This window comes from Astatotilapia calliptera, chromosome 22 (assembly GCF_900246225.1).
Source record: "Astatotilapia calliptera chromosome 22, fAstCal1.2, whole genome shotgun sequence".
Taxonomy (NCBI): Eukaryota; Metazoa; Chordata; class Actinopteri; order Cichliformes; family Cichlidae; genus Astatotilapia; species Astatotilapia calliptera.
In genome coordinates this window covers 27,605,974-27,619,508 of record NC_039322.1, presented here as the reverse complement: position 1 = coordinate 27,619,508, position 13,535 = coordinate 27,605,974, and the positions used below count along the sequence as shown (strand labels likewise).

General features: G+C 39.4%; 1 protein-coding gene across 1 annotated transcript in view; it reads left to right on the top strand.

Moving 5' to 3' along the window:
* Positions 1–250: 250 nt before the first annotated feature.
* The window catches only part of LOC113014532 (CMP-N-acetylneuraminate-beta-galactosamide-alpha-2,3-sialyltransferase 1-like), a 43,178-nt gene continuing 29,893 nt past the window's right edge, over positions 251–13,535 (top strand). Inside the window, exon 1 of the mRNA XM_026156126.1 lies at positions 251–307. The gene's annotated coding sequence lies outside the window, so the exon portion shown is untranslated. The remainder of the gene's footprint in view (positions 308–13,535) is intronic.

Below are 13,535 nucleotides of genomic sequence, written 5' to 3'. Positions count from 1 at the left end.
ACAAATTAAGTTTGAGTGAAAATCTAAAATTTTTGCACTCTCTGGTCAACTGACTCAGTGAATCAAATGACTCAAAAAATCCGATTCACTTTGGTGAGTGACTCATTAACACTCGATTCAGTAAAAAGAATCAAATTTACCATCACTACTGTAGATAATTACAGGGCTTCACCACAAGGAGGAAGCAGTTCTGAGTATGGCAGGATACTGCAAGTCTTTACCACAAGGTAAAGTTTGTCAGACAAGAAAGAGACTGCAGACTGATCACATCTACAACTACTCTCTCCACTTTCTTTGTGTAAAACAGGTTAGTGTGTTATTATCTCAACACCTTTATAACGACACATAACTCTTTTCTATGTTATTATAATGAAGTTTTTATTTTATCATTATTTCTATTTTATTTTTTCTCAAATGTAGCTCCTAGACACACTTTTTCTGTCCTAATTTGTATCAAAAGTCTTGAATAGATTGACAGATCTAATTTCAATATGATAGAATGATCATTTATATGATTCACTACTATAAATGGGGTGTCGTGTACTCTCATTTTGGGAGATGGCTCAATGTGTTTTTGTTTATTTCTGTTAGTTCTTTTTACATATAATAAGATTAAACAGATGGTTTTAAAAAGATTACAAATTAGGTAATCCCAGTGTTAGCGTTGCTGCACAGATATATTGGTTAAACTGGACCAGAGTTCAGCTGTGAGTTGCAGCATGTTTCAGATGCGACAGATACTTTGAAATCAGACAGATAACATTAACCTCCTAGGACCTGGCGTCCACATATGTGGACATCACATTTTGGGTTGTCTCGACCAGTGCTTCCCAAACTTTTTCCAGCCATGTACCCCTTGAGATCTGTCACCCTCAGCCGCATACCCCCTGCTATGAACGACTCTTAATTAGTGTCTATAAATGCATTGCAATACCGCATGCATAAAAATAAATACTGCAGTCTATTATTTCTCACCACCAAATGAATTTATTAATATATTTTAGTTATGACAAAATTTTAATAACGAACTTTACTACTTAATACTAGCAGTGTATCAAAAGATTTATTAGAATTCACCGTTTTGTCGAGAGCTTAAAGGCCATATATGAACTTTCATTAAACAGAACTTTATTTAATGTGATGGATGTGCTTGAGCAGAGGCACATAGCTCTTCGATGTTTGGCTCAATTTGGGAAAGGCTGAGTCTTGTTTTCCACACAAAGTCTTGCTCTGTGTTTTGTTTTCATGTTTGTTAAAGCAGAAAATTCCCTTTCGCATAAGTATGTGGTGGCGAAAGGCATCAGAGTCTTGGCAGAGCGCTTAGCCAGCGCGGGCTGTTCAGTACGCAGTCCTATCCAGAAATCCGCCAGGGTCTTTTGAGCGTGTTCAACTTTTAGAGATCCATCTGTGGCGATCTCAATTAGGCTCTCCTGATCAGACGGTGATAACGAAGTAGGCACGGCGGTGAACGGGTGACCTATCCAATCATTTGAGCCATTCGTCTCTGGGAAGTATCGGCGTAACTGCACCGCCAGCTCTTGAAGGTGCACGTTACATTTGCGCTTTACACTTTTTAATAGTGTGAGATTATTAGAGCGCAGAAAATCATGCAGCACGGGAAAGACTTCAGTGTTGTTTGTATCGATGCAGTTCTTCCAAAGGTTTAACTTCTTTATCATGGCCTCAACTTTATCTTGAACATTGAATATAGTTGCAGAAACGCCTTGTAATCCGAGATTGAGCTCGTTCAGACGCGAAAATATATCCCACAGATAAGCCAGGCATGTAAGGTACTCTTCATCATGCAAATGTTCAGACAGCTCAAAGGGATGGTTACTGAAGAAAACTTTAAGTTCATCCCTCAGCTCAAAGAAACGGGTCAGCACTTTCCCTCTAGATAGCCAGTGAACCTCTGTGTGAAGTAATAATGTCTCATGCTCGCTGCCCATCTCATTGCACAACGCAGTAAATAAGCGGGAGTCCAGCGGCCTGGCTTTCACAAAGTTAACCATTTTTAGAGCAACAACTAAATGAATTTGAGGCCTTTTGCCTGGAATCAATACTGTCATGTGTGTTTATGGACTCTGTGTCTGTAAGCGCGTGCAATCCTTCAATAACTTCAATGACTCATATCAAAAAATGCAATATGTATAAAAATCATTTCTATTTATAAACTCTCCCCTTGATCCTAAAAATAAATCTATATAATATCTGTATATGTAAGCCTACATTATAACCACTTCTTCTAGAAATCAAAAAGAAATCAAACCTGTTCTCCTCCTTCAACCCTCACTAATTTTCCCCAAAGGATATCTTTTTGTCAACGTGTCCCACAATTTCCCTCTAAGATTTGTACACAGCTTTAAAACCCTGGTATTGTATCTTCTAAACAGGATTCAGTTCTTTATTCCTTTAACCTTCACATAAAAATAACAGTTTCAGTTTTACCATACCCAAATGATCAAAAACCCCAAAAGTCCTAAAATGATCCTAAATTATTAAACAATTAAATTAATACACCCTAAACCCCCTTTATTTTGATACATGAAATGTGTCAAAATACTATACAAAACTAAAAATGCTCAGTTTTCCCCACTCATGTTCCAATCTATATCATAAAAATAAACTTAACACAGAACAATTATCAGTCATGTGTTCCTCCAATTAATGGTAACTGAGTTACATCAAAATGTTTCCCCTTTAGCATTTGGCATTCTCCCAACAATATACTATAATCCCATAATCTAACCCCAGTCAACAAAACAAAACAGAAATTTTCTCTGGTAAAAACAAATTGTTTGTCCACATTTATTCATCCACACCTTCATCCAGTCACACATTCACTCACATGCATTCACACCATATATTTGCTAATAGTGGAGCGTCCCGCGTCAGATTCTCCACCCTCAGCAAAATGAGCTCAGTCATTTTTTCCATAGGAAAATATTTCTTTATGCTTTTTGGACTGGAATGACTCGCATAAAATCCTTTTTACAGGGACTATGAATAGTCCCTACAGGTAGCTTTCTCCTCAGCCAATTGTAATCTGGAAAGCCCCCTTATATTTGCTCTTCCCGAGAATTTTCAGCGCCGTTATTCACTGTTGCAGGCCTCCTTAAAACAGAAATGAAAAAATAGAGCTGATTATTAGCTCATGAGAACACAAAACAAAATCACCTGACAGGTTTTCTTTAAGTGCACTGTTACAAAATAATGGACCCAACTTTTAGACATGTCCATGTTTCCTAAAACTCCCTCTATTAAAAACAAAAACAACAACAACCCGAACCTTAAACACACAAAAGTTTTGCCACCACATAATTTCACCTCCTCAATACACCGAAAGTCTCATTAAAACCACACAATTTGCACACAAAAATCACCTCCTTATGCTCTGTAACATACTTACATTCAGCATAAGACCCCCTTACAACAACATATCACTAAACTATAAATTTCCTACCCAAATCTGTACTTCTCTTGTCTGCCATGCTTCCTCTTCTGAAAGTCACTTCCTCAGTCACACACACACTCCAGCTAATTTGCATACTGAGTCATATCTCAAGAAGTTGCTGTAACAAGAGAAACATATGTTTAAACATTATCTCCTTATTAAATTATTTTATTTCTTTCTACAGTGATCACTAGTGTTGATCACTCAGTACGAGAGCACTCCTAAGTCACTCTTTTAAAACTACTTTAATCACTTTTTTGTTTTCATAACTCCCTTTGTCATATGGCTTCTTCTATTCCTCAATTACAAACTCAAATGTATTTTATTAAACATTCACACCATTGTATCATTCATACAAAATAGCAAGCTGTTCTTCATTGCATATGTTTGTGTTCTTGGCCAGGTTTAATCAGTGTCTATGCATTAAACTCCATGAGCTTGTCTTATCTTTATAAGGTTAATTCATTTTCTGTTTTTATATGTGAATTTGCATATGTTGCTTTTTCAGTGCTTCAGACTCCTGCACAATACTCCACTTAAGCCGTCAGTTGTCTTTCCCAAATTTGCTAACCCAAATTTTAAGTTCCCACCTTATTAACAGCATTCCTGCTCCTCAGCCAGAAGTCAGGGCTCCACTTGCCACTTACCCCCTCCGCCTTAGCCCAGCGGCTTTACCCGTGAGGTCCCGTCTTCTTACTGAGGCCGAGTAATCGTGACTGTGCCTGCCTTAGGTTGTCCCAGGGTTTCGAGGTGGGATCTTACCCGTCATGGGCTATCCAGCCTTCCATACTCGCCTGATACGGGGCCCAAGTGGGCAGGGGAGGGAACACACTGGCTCTGGAAATTAAAGGAGTGTAAGCTGCTTCCTTCATTGCATCTTATATTAAACTATCTCGCTTCTGATTCTTTCCTCGAATAATTTCACATATGGCACTTTGTGTATGTATGTTTTCTATTCATTAATGTAATTGTCAGTTATTTTCTCTCTTCAATTTTACTTTTTTTGTTTGTTTGTAATGTTCTACTTTAGTTCTACTAAACCTTGATGTAAAAACAATACTCCCTTATTTCACGCACACACCCTGCAGTTTGCCTACGCACACACTTCTCTCTCAGACTTCCTTTTATGGGCATGTAACTTCCTGTCACACACACAGCACGCAGCTTCTCAGAGCGGCTCAAGCTGCTTTTCTGTTTCTGCAGGCTAATCAAACTCATTTTGTATTCACAATCTACAAACCCTCTGTAATTCTGCTAACTTTTGATCTAAAATGTAGCATCATTCACACAATGATTTCATAATCCTCTCCCACACACACACACCTGTCAGCATTCACATCACAATCTTCAACGTGCTCACTTTCACTCAGTACCAGACGCGGAGATGGACATCTCCTTTACCTAACATAAACTAAATTACCATATCAACATACAATTACTGAAATTCAAACTCAAATACACCGTCTGTTTTAATAAAGTCAAAGAGTAAACAGGTGTACCAAGTGTATGTACTTATGTGTTTTTAAACTGAAAGAAAAAGAAACTCAAACTCTTATAACATCACTCATGCATCTCTTAAATTAAAAACACTTTCAAACTTTAAAACATCCTACTTGACATCACCAAAGAAATACCTCTCACCTTTATTCATCATTCAAAACCTTCTAGTCACTGCATTCACACACTTAAACTGTGACTAGAGTTGAGGAATATAACTCAAAACACACTTTCCTAAGAGTATTTTAGACATGCTTGTCATAATCAAAAAGAGCAAGTAAAAAACAAACAAACAAAAAATTGAAACCTCCATTACTTCTCACCGCACACACAAGAAATTGAAAAAATAAAACACACCAGCAACTATTGCTTGAGAGAAGGTACTGAAAGTAACATGTTAATCTTAAATATACACAGTGCACTCAATATATTTATCTATCTACATTCAAACTCAGTCAATTACTATACATCCACTACGGCAACTCAAAACTTTATTTATAACTCTCTAATAAACATAAATGGCATCTTAAACACACACTCTACAATGTTTGCAGCAGTATTTGTAAAACCAATTGTGGTTTAAACAGTTCACTACTTACTCATTTGCATTTTCACTCACACACACACCGTCTAAAAATAGCTCCAGCATTGCCTCAGACTCCTTTCACACAGAGATCTCTTATTTTATATTACAAAGACATCTTATATTTACAACCACTGTCAGATTTGTCAGCTTTAGCGCCTACACAATTTCGACAAATTTAAAATAACCGCCCAGCGGATAAACTCCCTGAGTTTTTTGCGACCAATTAACCAGTATCAGACTCTACTGTTTCTGGCCTCATCTCTAAAATCCCTAACTCAATTTAAAAGCGTCAACCAACCCAAACTTTGCCTGAAGCTCTATTTTTGGCGTTTCACAGCCAAGGCTTACCCCGAAGTTTTAAGTTAAAGTTACACGCCCAAAGTCCAACTTCTGCTGACCAAAAAAGCGCAGGTACCGTTCCAAACGGTAAGGAGACTCTAACTCCTAGCTTAATTCCAGGATGCCCTGTACCCCACAGTTAAGCCAAACTGAACTAACCCTGTTCGCCGACAGGTCAATGTCGCGCGTCCACGACAAGGAGGGAGCATAACCTCCGGGCTCTGCGCTTCCTAGCAGACTCGAACTGCCGTTCTAGAATAATTTATAATACTTTGAAACAACAATCAACACCCCAAAACAAGTGTATGACTGAGGCAGATCTACCCTGATGGACAATGGGGACTCTAACCCACAAAATGACCAACCAAGGTCTGACCTAATGACCAACCGGGACTTTAACCCACAAAATGACCAAATTTCCTACCAAACTACTTGAGACTCTAACTCAATGTCTTTGGGACTTCAACCCAGTATTTAAACTTTTCCTGGCAGACTCTAACTGCTCTCGTAGACTTTAACTGCTTTCATTTCTTCTTAGCAGAACTCTAACTGCTTCAACTGATGAGATTTTTCATCAAAATCAAAACAGACATCCACCAGTAATTTCAGTGAGTAGACTTAAATTTTATCATGTCCAATTTGGCACACTTTGGAAATAATTAAACAGGTAGTGCCTTACCTTTCGATCAGCCGGCTTATGCCCACCCACTTCGACCACTGGAATTCATGTCTGCCCGTCAGACCACCTAAGACCAAATTTCTCCATCTACACCTCCAATTCTCCCTCCTCAACCACCGGACGAAGCCCCCAAATGTTAAGGTTCAAAATTGAGGAAGGAGCCTCTCGGTGGATGCTGCAGTGTACCCAAGAAGCATTTGGCGTGACTGCTTGCACACGCGAAACCACACCTCCGTGTCTCCCAGTCATGACCCGTGCGCCATCAGTACAGATGCCAACACATCTGTCCCACACGAGTCCATGTGTGTTCATGAATGTGTCCAGCTTTTTAAAAAAAAAATAATAATAATAATAATCTGCGGCAGTTGTCCTTTTTTCCAGCGGTTTACAGAACAGCATGTCCTCCTTGATGGTTCCTCTATGAATGTAGCGCACATATACAAGGAGATGCGCCAGGCCAGCCACATCCATGGATTCATCTAGCTATATTGCATAAAATTCACTGTGGCGTATGCGCAGAAGTAGCTGCTGTAAAACATTTTCTGACATTGCATTGATGCGCCGTGAGTGAGACAGTATTGTTTGATGATGGAATGTAGTGGTGTGCGATATTCACTCAAAAAAATAAAACATTAGATTTACTTAAAAAAGTTATGTCAAGTGGTTCCACACAACTGCTTTAAGTAAGTTTTAAGAAATGTTGTTACTTAGTTTGAACTCAATACTGTTAAGTTAGATTTACGTAAGTGTATTGGCTAAATGTAACTTAATTGCAATGCTTAGCTGATACTTATCTTTGTTGCTTTAAGCCTACATAACTTGTTTAGGCAATATCTTTGTAATACTGTTACTTAGCTGGTACATAACTTTTCTGCTTTAGAAGGACATAACCTGGTTAGGTAGTATCTTTGTAAAACTGTTATGTAGCTGCTACATAACTTTGTTGCTTTTGAATTATATAAAATTGTTAAGTAATTTCTATTCAATACAATTACAAATAAATCATTTACACTGGTTACTTCCATACAAAATAGCAAAGTTTCTTAAAAGTTACTTAAAGCAGTTATGTGGAACCACTTGACATAACATTTTTAAGTAAATCTTAGGGAGATCTTTTAGGAAGAAATGAAGACAGCACCCAAATTATCAAACACAATCCTGCCTTTAATAAGCACATTCAGTGCATATAAAATATTTTTTCCAAGCACAACAGCTTAACACAAAGTGCAATCAATGCAACTTGTTACAAATTCCAAGTGAATATTTTGTGCAGAAAATGTAGATCATTATAAAGTGCTAACCAACTTGTCGTCAAACTAAAATGATTAAAAAAATGATCCAACAAAGTCCTGTCTTTACCAAGCACATTCAGTGCATATTAAATACTTGTTGACAGACCGAAAAGACTGTAGAGCCGTAGCTTAACACAAAGTGCAATCAATGCAGACAACTTGTTACAACTTTAACTAAATACTTTGTGCATAAAACAATATTTTACTTCAAAGATCAGTGAAGTGAAAAAATTCTACATTTTACAAGACGTTTCAGGAATTATTTTCAAACACTGATAAGCATGAAAGAGCAAACTAAACTCATTTAAAACAGTGAAAATTGGCTGTTTTGTTCAAAAACTGTACTGTAAAACAGTGCTACTCAGTTTTTCAAGTTATGGTTACATCCCAAGTTGCAGACAGCTGCCAAATGTCACATTCTTTGAAATATCAAATCACAGTGGCCTAACCGCTAAAACTTTTTAAAATGTCTGTCATTTTCTGTATGTTGTCAAGTAGTAGAAGAAGTGCAACACCAATTTTTAAAGTAACAGTATTTTGCTAAAATGCAAATGAACATTATTGTTCTCTAAAACTGGTGAATGTTCCCAAGAAACCGTACTGACAATGAAAAAAAGTGTTTATGAACAACTTAACTATACCTGAACATAAAGCATTCAAACTAAGTTAAGCAATAAGGGCCTCCCGCTTCCTCCTCTTTATTCAAGGAGTTTGTTTCTGAGCACTTGAACTTTGTTTGATAGCTTCTTAGCATCAAGTCCCATCAGTACTTTCTGAAAAAACTCAAAAGTGTACCTGAGGTTGGATGGGTAGCTCATGTTTAAAGTGTAGATCAGGCCGAACAACAACACAACAGCAGTGGCAACATCAGGAAGATCTCTGAGCACAGCGACACCCTCAATTATGATACCAATGTCTTCTGCCGGGTCAAGGTCACGCTCTCCTTCTGGTTTGATGACGTAGATGCCAATGAGCGTCTTCTCCATTTCACTTTCGGCCTCATGGAAGTCCACATCCTAAAAAAATAAATAAACATAATAATACAAGTTGCAGGGTTTCTTATCAATTAAAGGGATATTCCACCCAAAGTGGAAATTTGTCTATTACCATATTGCCAAGAGTTGTGAGAAAGTGAGAAGTGAGAAAAAAGCATTTTGTAACCAGCACAGTACATTTCTGATCTTATACCCATTGTTCCTGGTGAGCTCAATAATCATGTCGACTGCAAATGAAAAGTAAAAAGTAACACGACGGATTTGCAGGAGGAGGCGATTTAGACTTGGGCCTACATTACGGTTACGCCAAAGCACCCTGTAACCCGCCATGGCATAGCACTTGGATACAACAACAGTGGTTGAAAAAGCCTCTGGTTTCCATAAATAAACACATATTCGAATATCCATGCACCATGCAGCGGCGGCTTACAGTGTTGTATGTGGTAACCATAATGTATTCCCAAGTCTAAATCTACTCCTCCAAATCCTTTAAGTTACTTATTACTTTTCATTTAAAGTCGACATGATTATTGAGCTCACCAGGAATAATTCGTACCATTAAAGAGTCATTTGCAACCAAAATGCTTATAGTTCCCATTCACTCCATTTTTTAAATGCTAGGCAAAAGCAAATAGACTGCTGCCGGATCAGGAGAATTATTGCACTGGTTACAAAATTATTTTTTCTCACTTATCTTACTCTGGGTAATATGGTAATAGTGTCATGCGCCGTGGTGCGCGGGCACGAAAGGATCCAGGCGCAGACTCCGAGCTAACAAAAAGACACTATTAAAACAACGAAAGGGGACCCGGGGAAAGTAGAGGGCAAAACAGAAACTAAAAATCCGGGGAAACAATGACACGAGGAAGCCGGGATCAGGACGGCGGGGGGCTGCAATAGAAAGGGGAGATGATTACTAGGGAGCCAGGAAGCGGGGAGAACATATCAGGACTGAGTTAGAGTAGGGGCTTACGATAGAACGGAACCGTGGGAGCTCGGGAGGGAAGTGTGGCAGTCCGTGGGGGCAGGAAGTCCGTGGAATGGCGAGTGGGCCAGGTGAGCGCCGCGAGATCCAGTTGAGCCGGAGGACAGGCAGGTAGCAGACGCCGAGTAGAAACCACTGTGGGGATGACTACAGACTGGCGTGGAGCATCCGTCAGCGCCGGATTAAGTGGATCTCCGTGTAATCACCGGGATGGAGAGCAGGTGTGCTAGTGATGGCCCAGCCCGGGGGTGTGGCTACCCGAGCATCACGCATTCCACAGACCATGACAAATAGACCAATTTTCACTTTGGGGTGGAATATCCCTTTAAGCTGCAAAACAGTAGACAGCTCAGAGCGAGATGAGAGGTGTTGGTCCATCATCTAGATTACACGGCAGAACAACAAAGCAGAAAGACAGTACACTCAGCCCACATTACACCCCAACTGTAATGGCAAGGGTCACTCCCGCATAAGCTTGTGCTTTTATATCTCCAATAATGTTCTAATTTTAACTTTTTGTTATAATCTAGTGAATGTGTGTGAGGAAAAATTACCGTCAGTTAAATTTTTATTACTGGAAATTGTTTCTATTTGATTACTTGCCTGATATTCTTTGATCAAGCTGTTCGGATCTTCATTGAGGTAGACTGCAAGTCCTTTCAGCGTACACACTCTTCTCATTGCAACTGTGTCGTTCTGTAAAACATAAAAGCAAATTTGACTTAGCTAAACTTTAAAGACATTTTCAGTTAACTTCAGCAAAATAAATGTATATAATGCTTTGAGAAAAAAAAAGTCCATGACACACTACAGAAGCACAACAAAATTTAAAATAAAAAAAATTAAGGAAAGAAGGAACATTATCATTTGAAAAAATGTGACGAGCAAAAAAAGGTAACCACAGGATCCCAAAAAAAACAGAAACCAGACCAAAAACAGCAGCATGAAGAATCCAGTGAGGAAGAGGATGAACAAGAGGTCACACCAAAGCCAGCCTGAACAGAGGATTTTTTTTTTTTAAATAAACCACTGAGTCCACTGATCTAAGGCTTAGGAGGAGAATTCCAGAGTTTGGGGGCCACAGCAGCAATGATCTGTCACTTTTGGTCTTTGGACTGTTGTGCACTACCAGGCTTTGATCACTGGACCTCAGGGACCTGCTGGGGGTGTTGGGACTGAGAAGATCTCCATTGTATGATGGTGCTTGTCCATGTAAGGCCCTAAGGACCAGAACCAGGATCTTGAAATGAACCTTGAAGTTGACCAGCAGCCAGTGACGCTGGAAGAGAAGCGGGGTGATGTGGGTATGTTTGGAGGACTTGAACAGGAGGTTTTGCAAGGACAAATGAAAAAACAGTTGTAGTATTAAGCCAGGGTTTCCCATAACCCTGGTCCTCAGGGCCCACTGTTCTGCATGTTTTCCATATCTCTGCTTGAGTTTGGGTCACTGAACTCGTGTGTTGCACAGTGTGTCACGTCTCTAGAGTCCTAACGGTGTGTTCACACCGAACGCGATGGGCGCGTGAAAAAAGCCCCAAACGCCCCTAACTTGACGCGTGCACATTCGCACCTCTACGCGTGTCCAAGAAAAATCCATCGCGCCCCAAAATATCATATTTTAACGCGCGTGAACCGGAAATGTGGGAGGGATGTGGGAGGAAGTTTTGCAAGACCGGTATCTTTGCAAGATGGCAGCTGTCGAGCTAGCGCTTGAAGAGAGAGTCTCCCTTCTCTATTTACTGTGGAGAGCAGAGTAGCGGCGTAAAGGACATCCTTGCCGTACCTGGGTCCATCAGGTCCTCCAGAGGCGTGAGCAGTTTGGTGAGTTTCACCACTTGCTCCAGGAGCTGCGCCTGGATGACGGCCGATTCCAGCGCTATCACCGTCATTCACTCGGCCAGTTTGAGGACCTGCTGTCCCGCGTCGGTCCCAGAATCACCCGCCTAGACACCAATTACAGGCGCTCAATCCCACCTGCAGAGCGCCTGTCCGTCTGCCTGAGGTTAGTAAAAGTGTTTAATACGGTAGTCCTTTATTGATACCTGTGCTAATATGCTAAACCATCCATTTATACACTGCTAACATGGATGTGCTATGCTAACAGTGAATGCTCTCGGTGTTTACTGAAAGCAAACTGTGGTACAAAGACGACTGTTTATAATATTTCTAGTGATACTCAGAAGGTCTCATCAAGCCCCGATTTAATTCGATTTATGCTGTTATCAGTGTTTGCATGATAGCATGGCTGTGGTGTCACATCAATGTATGCGCTCGGTGTTTGCTGATATCAAACTGTAGCATTAGCACCACTGAGTTAACCTTTGTAGTGATACTCACTCCTTTTTATTTAGACCTGGTTTAATTCTGGGATAGTTGAATATTTGTATATAATCCCTGCAGCTGTCAGACTCTATAGCAGGGGTCACCAGTCTTTATTAAAACAGAGTTAGATAAAACTGTGAACAGTTTGGTTCATCTCTAGTTACATGGTTCTATCTTGATAAGCTGTCTTATACAGATTAATTTTTCAAAAATATTAATGATTTAAGCAAGGAAAGGGCTACATGTCAACATACAACTCTTTATTTCTATTAATGTCTCACTTCATTCCTACCTGATTGACATGTTTAGGAATTATGAGTGATTGGCTCACTGTAGTTGTGAAAGTTGCTACCAATCAAATTATGATATGTTAAAGTTAAAATAAAACACAACTGTTTTAGATATTATCTAATATACATTTTGTAATTATCCTTATAATTACAAAATGTTTTATGTAAGATTCATGTTTTGTAATTTAAATCTGACATCACAAAAGTATTTTGGAATTTGAATAATGTATTTTGTAACTGCAGTACACATAATACTGATTTTGAACAATTTTGTCCAGGTTCCTTGTCACCGCGGACTCCTTCAGCACCAAGCGTTCAGTTACAGAGTCGGTGTGTCAGATCACCCCCCAGGCAGCGACGGCCATCTGGGACTGTCTAGTGGACGACTTCATGGCTGTGCCTTCACCTGGAGACTGGCGGTCCATCACAGAGGGACTCCAGGAGCGCTGGAATTTCCCTCTGTGCTGTGCAGCTCTGGATGGGAAGCACGTCCAGACAAAGGCACCCCATATATTATATAGGAGACACACACATTGATATACTCTAAATATTTATTTCATTTCTTTTTTGTGGTGCCCAAATTTATGCACCTGCTTGATTTTGTTTAAATAATTATTGCACACTTTTTGTAAATCCAGTAAACTTCTTTTCACTTCTCAAATATCACTGTGTGTGTCTCCTATATGATATATTTAACTGACATTTTTTATTGTAACAACCAACGATTTATACAGGAAAATGATGTCTATTAACAAGGTTGCCCAAACTTCTGCATCCCACTGTATCAGTATATTTTGTCATTAGTATAATATGAAATAAATTCTACATGTGTCAAGTCATGTGCCAACATTTGCTGTGTAGTAGAACTGAGACATTAGTCATTATAAAAATTTATTTGAAATAATATTAAAAGTCTCAAACAGAAATACATTAAACATAAATATATAAAATATAAGTATTTACAGAGAGACAGGAATAAAAAGGACCAGCTGCTCTCCAGAGCAGGAACCAGGCTGAGGAGGAAATGCTCCATTGGAGACTGGTGTGGCTCCAGCTCCACCACCGATGGACCGTCCTGGGACCCGTCCCTCATCTG